Below are 7,217 nucleotides of genomic sequence, written 5' to 3' on the forward strand. Positions count from 1 at the left end.
ATATCATCTCTCTAAAGGATCTTTATGTCTCCAAGGCTGAGCTCATATCCAGATAATATGAACATTAAATATATATATGTTTTAAACTCTAAGAGCTTATAATATTTAAGGTATGTAATATTACTGTACTGTATTGCATTAATTAAACACACTAATCTGTTTCTGGTACTCCACTAACTCTCCTACAGCTGGAAGAGCCTTCCCTCTGGATGATTCACCTGAAATAGAAAGACTGGGAGAGGGGCACCTGGGTGGCTCAGTCAGTTAAGCATCTGCCTTCAGCTCAGGTCATGATCCCAGGGTCCTGGGATGGAGCCCCACATCAGGCTCCCTGCTTGGTGGAGAGTCTGCTTCTCCCTCTGCCCCCTTGGCTTGTGCTCTCTCTCTCTCAAATAAATAAAATCTTTAAAAAAATTAAAAAAAAAAAAAACTGGGAGAAAACCGGATGTCTAGAACCCAGTCCAACACGCTATGCAGTTACAAGAATAAAATATGTAAAAATAAGAAGAAAATTATATAATCTCTCTATATATTATGTAGAGAGTGTGTAATCTTATTATCATATAATATATATTATATTAATTATAATTATACATATATAATCTTATGTTTTATATATTTCATCTTTGCATTCATAATTACCATGTATGTATGGATATGCATATTTTATATATCTGATAAATATTTCTTTTTGATAAATGGTATTTTATGTATTGATTAGATATCAATATATTGATTGTATATGATTTACATTGCTAAATTTTAAATAAATGATGTGTGGAAAGTGAAATTCAGTCAAGACCAAGCAAATCAAGATCAGGCACCCCTAACAAGTTGTAGAACCAGAACTGGAGCCCAGTCTCCAAACGTCCAGGGTGGTGCTCTTTCAGTTGAGCCATTTCCTTTATAAATTCATTTAATTTTTAGTTTGATGTAACACAATATCTGTGATGAGTCAATTAGTCATGGATTTGCCAAAAGAACTGTATATTGAAGGAAAATTTGAAATATGACTTGGGGGTCGCTGAGAGAAAAATGAGCCTATCCTGCAAAGGGAGCTGAACTACCAGATAATGGACTTTTCCTGATAAAGAACCCTCGAAATCCTCCGAGTACTAGGAAACGAAGAGAGAAGATTGGTTTTAAGCAAGTTTTAAGCTGGTGCTGGTGTCTCAAGCTTTTGAAATAATTCGCAGAGTAAACAATATAAAGCAAAATGGAAAAAAAAAGGGGGGGGAACAAAGGGACAGGAGTAAAACGTCAAGGTGCTGCTCAAAGAACAATGTCTGTTACTCAGACAGCCCTAGTGTATGGGTTGTTTGGATATGTGTGACCCAGCAGCTAGGACACATCCTCTCTAAATCCTGAACCTGGGCAGCAGGGAAGGCATCAGGTAGTTAGGAGGCAGCCCTTCGGTGTGTCTGGGTCCCCCAGGCTGCACAAAGCTCCGGCGTCCTGGCCACAGCTGGCTGCACCCCAGAAAGAGCTTTGTCAAGAGCCTCTCACGAAGCCTGCACCACATTCCTTGAAAATTGGCTAATATAGTCACTGATTTTAAAGCCTTTTAAAATGAAAACAGTAACAGACACCACTGATTAGTTCTCTTTTGGAAAGTACCAACTATTAACTGGAAGTATTATTGGTAAGATAAATCTTGTGCCTGGAGAAAAAAATTAACTACTTAATGCATTCAAAACTGCTCCTTTTAAAGCTTTCACCAAGTTTTGAAATGTTGAAATGTTAAAGTCACATCGTAAGCATGTTCTTTTAGCCTAAGTAACCTTCGAGAAAGGGTGATACCTAAAGTAACGTGTGGAGTAATACCCTACTACACAATCTCCTACGTGTATTTCTCTTTATTGTGCATAACTGCTTCATTATTTGGGAGACCTCTCAAACATTGCTTGGGACACATGCTATTTTTACATTAATTAACTATTTATAGTTATTTAAATTATATATTTTATCTTAGGTGAAGTAATAAAATTGTTAAAATGAGCTTTAGACTTAAGGCCAGTTTTAAATGAATTTTTATTTTTACATCAAGTGTTTCGTGCCTATGAGTGGCTTCCTATAACACTCAGCTAAATAAATGGAAATGGTGTTTAGCATCTGGTTCTGGGCTAAACTTTACTCCAATGGTGTTTTCTGAAGAGAATTAAATGAATTGAAACTCCAGCTTCCGAAGGAAAAAAACCTTACCTCATTCTCAACTTCCACTCATTGCCCAAAAGTCACAAATTCTTATGAAATTGTCAGCCATAACATTCATGACAATATGTAATATATTGCTCCAATGACTCCATGCTAGGTTCCATCCTATAACTAGTTTTTTAAAAAATCAGAGGATAAATCCTAAAAATTATTCTGGGCAATACAGATTCTGAACCCATAGAAACTTCCTAAAATAATGCCCTGGCTTATACTTCATAAATAGATTTCTGTAACTTGACCTGTGAGAGCTATACTCCATAAATTATAATCCAACTCTTAAAGAGTATTCCACTGAGAGCATGTAAGGAATTATGCCAAAACAAAACCCATGAAAGACTCAGATTATCATTTAGAAAGAATTCATTTAACTCTTACATGAGCAAGATTAGTGGAAAACATGAAAAAAAATTATCAACATTTTGTATTCTAGTCTATTGTCGATCTTCAGTACAGTTCAGTAATGGAGAGCAAAACAAGAAATTAGGGCTATCACAAGGAGCGAAACATTGGGAAGCCCTACAATTCTATACCCTCCCGTATCTTAAAAACAATATATATAACCAAAAGACATTTTAAACAGATAACATGAAGAATTTGCTTCATTTAGAATTAGATCCTTCTGGAATAGCTGCAATTTGGTTGTGGTTGTTTTTCAAGTCTTACTTCTCTTAAGAGCCCTCCTGCTGGGATCCATTTTCCCTAAAGTGATCTCACGCCTGAAACATCGGTTTGAAGGTGTTCATCTGATTGACTTCCTTTTTCCCAAGGTGTAGGATTTGTGTTTGTAATGACAACTCGCATGGGGCTCTTTTAAGCCAATTTCACAAACACAGCGATGCGACTACATGCAAGCAAGAGCGCAAAGCTGCTTGCTGAGCTTTGTTCCCATGAACAAGTAATAAGAGACTCTAAGTAGGATGCCTTTGTGTGAAAGTCAGAGACGGGAGAAATTTTCCTGCTTCCCTTGGCAGACTATTTCTCATTCTCACGACACCTTACCAAAAAAGAAAGAAGAAACAAAGACCATAATCCGGACAAGTCAGGAAGAAATTTTCAATGACTGAAAATGTTTTTCCTTCACTACAGTAATGAATTATTCATGTTAACTTGCGTATCTCTGCATTTGGCACTAAATAAAGAATACTTAACTTTTGTAGAATTTCAAGTTTTAAACATTCTTTACCTTATAAGTACAAAAAAGAAGACAAATTATTAGTATATATAGTACTATACTGTAGGTAAGAGCTCTGTTGTCAAGTAAAAACACAAATTTCACTTTTTTTATAGTAGCGAACCAAAGAAGTAGACAGCCATCATGGTGAATGAGGTTTCCCTGTTTTAGTGCATCAATTCAAGTGGGAAAGTGTTTCACTATTTTAGCTGATTCACCTAAAGAAATTCTGTCTTTTCGGGGCGCCTGGGTGGCTCAGATGGTTGGGCGTCTGCCTTCGGCTCAGGTCATGATCTCAGGGTCCTGGGATCGAGTCCCACATCGGGCTCCCTGCTCCTTGGGAGCCTGCTTCTCCCTCTGCCTCTCTCTCTCTGTGTCTCTCATGAATAAATAAATAAAATCTTTAAAAAAAAAAAAAAAAAAAAGAAATTCTGTCTTTTCAAGGTGGCAATTTGAATCCAAAGCCTTTAAAAAATGATGGTTAGAAATGTTTAGTTACATTGAAAAACATTTACAATATGTTGGTGGGCAGAAAAAAAAGAAAGCCCTATGTGGTGTGATCTCATTTTTAAACTCACTAATGAGATGAATTCCTGTGGCAGGAAGGAAGCCTCTGGCTAATAAACAGTAAGGAATTAGGCCTGCTGACAACTATGTGAGCAAACTTGGGAACAGATTCTCCAACCCCCACTGGGCCTTGAGATGGCTAGAGCCCCAGCCTACAGCTTGATGCGACCTCCTGAGAGCTTGGCTCAGGAAATAGAACTCCCACGTTCAAGTCCCAGTGACACTCTCTACCAGCTCTATGACCTTAGGAAGGTTACTTAACCTTCTGGGCACCCCCCACAATTTTTCTCATCTAGGAACCTGAAATAATATAAATATAAATGTCATAGGGTTTTTGTGAATAACTTAACTCATGTAAAGCACTTAGAACAGTACGTGGAAGAGTATAGATGCTCAATAAATATCATTATTGTTGTATATTATATATAATTACAATATGTTACATTAAAAACAAATATAAGTAAATGACTTCAAGGGGTATTAGTTATCTATTATTCTGTAACAAATTTCCCCCAAATTTAGCAGCTTTCAAACAACAAGCATTTATTTTTTCCCAGTTCTAAAGATTAGGTATCTAGGAGGGGTGCACCCCAGCTGGGTGCATCTGGCACAGGGTCTCAGGAAGTTATCGTCAAGCTGTCCAATGAGGCTGCAGGCACCTCATGGCTACACTGAGCCTGAACACCCTTCCAATTTTATGTCTGTAACTATTGCAGGTCTCAGTTCCCTGCTGGCTGTTGGACAAACAGCCTCCTTGCACGCGCTTCTCCACAGGTTGCCTGAATGTCCTCTCCACACAGCAAGCAGCCAGCTTCCCCCACAACAGCAGAAGAGAACCAGGGAGCACGCACCAGGTAAGGAGGAAGAAAGCACTCAAAACCGAAGCTGCAGTCTTTTATAACTCCATCTCAGAAGTGACATCCCATCACCTTTGCCATCTGTTCTTGGTCACGCAACTCTGGTACCCTGTGGGCAGGAGCCAAGCAAGGCTGTGACTACCAGGAGGTGGGCATTTGAGGGGGCCATCTTGGAAACTGGCTTCCTCACAGGTAGAACTCAGACCAGAGAGGGAAACTTCATTATAAAGAGGCATTTTGAAAGTCAAAGATAGCTAGAGAGGAAATTGCAGGCTCTTTCTCTCACTGGAGTTAAGCAGTCTCTCAAGCACTTGGCCTTGTTGGGGAAGAGAATATTCAAAGTGATTGGACTTGATGAATATTCAAACCTCTTCCAAGCCTGGGTTTCTATGATCTTTCATGTGATCAAGTCTAATCATAACTAGATAGTAAGTCTCTTGAGGACCTGGACCACTGTGTCCATCTAGCTGTTGAAAAAAAGGGAAGATCTCCATAAATTCTTGTTGATTCAGTCTGTAGCCAATAGGCATTAAAACTATTATCAGACTGAATCAATATGAATGTATGCACATCTGTATGTTTATACATACCTTTGTAATCAAACGCTTTGATTTTGCCATAGTAAGTCCTTTATATTCACTTTTTTTTTAAAGATTTTTTATTTATTTATTTGAGAGGGAGAGAGAGAAGGAGAGAGAGTGAGCACAAGCCAGGGGAGGGGCAGAAGGAGCGGGAAAGGGAGAAGCAGACTCTCTGCTGAGTGGGAAGCCTGACATGGGGCTTGATCCCAGGACCCCAAAAACATGACTTGAACCGAAGGCAGACACTTAACCGACTGAGCCACCCAGGCGCCCCTTTATATTCACTTCTGTGGGATTTCATTTTATAAACTTTTCAAAGGTCTGAGATAACTGCAGAAATCATTTAAAAAATTAAGTTGAGATAACTACAAACACATGTGATTTCAGATAAAACCCCTCGCAAGGAAAATGTGCAGTTGCTAGGAGATAGAGAAATAAAAATTTCAAAAAGGATCGAAGATATTTAAGAAGAAAATGGAAATACAAAGGGGATAAATGACTACCAGTGGCATCTCAGCAGAGTAGGACATTTTGTAATTTTCCATCCCTGCAGTCTCAATTCTAGCTCCATATTCTTCCTTTATGGAAAAAAAAAATGCATGTCTACTCCTACACTTCAAATTCAACCACTTTAACCTCCCATCAGAATGTAATTCTGAGAGAAGAAACTACCAAAGAGATAGTGTGTTATTCCAGGCCCTGCAAGAAGCAGGTGCCAAAATAGGACTAAATGTGCAAGAATTTTACTCGTTGAAATGCTTGTGCAAAAGGAAACAGGGAGGGAGCCAAAAAAGACTAAAAGAGTCATTAAAAAAGATTGAGTCCTAAAGTGCCATGCAGAGTGTCATCAGGCTCTGAGAAAAGAGTCCCCTGTCTCCCAGGAACAGGTCTTAGGATTCCTGCCACCCTGATGCTGGGGGAGCAGGCAGCCTCTGCGCAAACGCAGCAGTGGATTTCAAAGCACAGCGGCTAGACCTCAGTCAAGCTCCCGAAAGTAAGAGGTTCTCAAGGTGCAGTTCTCATGGCTGCCTCAGATACCAACTATCAATACAATTATTATGAAAAGAAAGCAGTATTTGAATTATCTAGACGAACTATTTTCAGATGAGCATTTTAACAAAAATCAAAACTTGTATTCAAAGAATTTTTGCAAAGTTTTCAAAAATATTTCAAATACCAGTGGCTTAGAGACTGATTTCTAACTTAAATAAACCAACGTTTTTGTTACTATTTACTGAGACATGCCCTGGATTTCCTTGCTGTAATAGTTAAGCCAAACCAAACTCTTTAAAAGAAGTCGACAGGAAAAAGAACCTTGGTTCTTGATTGACTTGTGGTTTCGAGGCATTTCCACATGTACCAGATACAATTCTCACACAAGCCTTTCTCTCCAAGGGAAATAGCTTTCTCTTCCTAGAACACCGTCCACTGCATTCTTGGCAATACTCTTCTCTCCAACTGTTAGTCTGCGACCAATGTTTTCAAGCCAACATTTTGGAGAAACCTGCTGGGGATTGAAATTGGAGGTCACAGTTTCCTTCCAAAACATTAGTCTCAGAATGTAGGACAAAGCCTTTCTACCCAAGAGGAGCCCATGGTCAAGCTGAAGCCAGCTGTGAAAGCTTTCAAGACTAATTTTCTTCACTCTATTAATAATCATCCCTTCTGGTGTCCAAACGTGTCAGGTGATGTTTGGCTTCAGGAATAGCAGAGAATGCTTAAGTCCAGATTTTATTCCTCCATTATATAAAGCTTTATTTCTGAATTGCTGATTTGTTTTGCTTATCAAGAAATTCTTTCTTGGTTTATTCACTTCAATTTCCAAAT

This window comes from Phoca vitulina, unplaced genomic scaffold (assembly GCF_004348235.1).
Source record: "Phoca vitulina isolate PV1807 unplaced genomic scaffold, GSC_HSeal_1.0 scaffold25, whole genome shotgun sequence".
Lineage (NCBI taxonomy): Eukaryota > Metazoa > Chordata > Mammalia > Carnivora > Phocidae > Phoca > Phoca vitulina.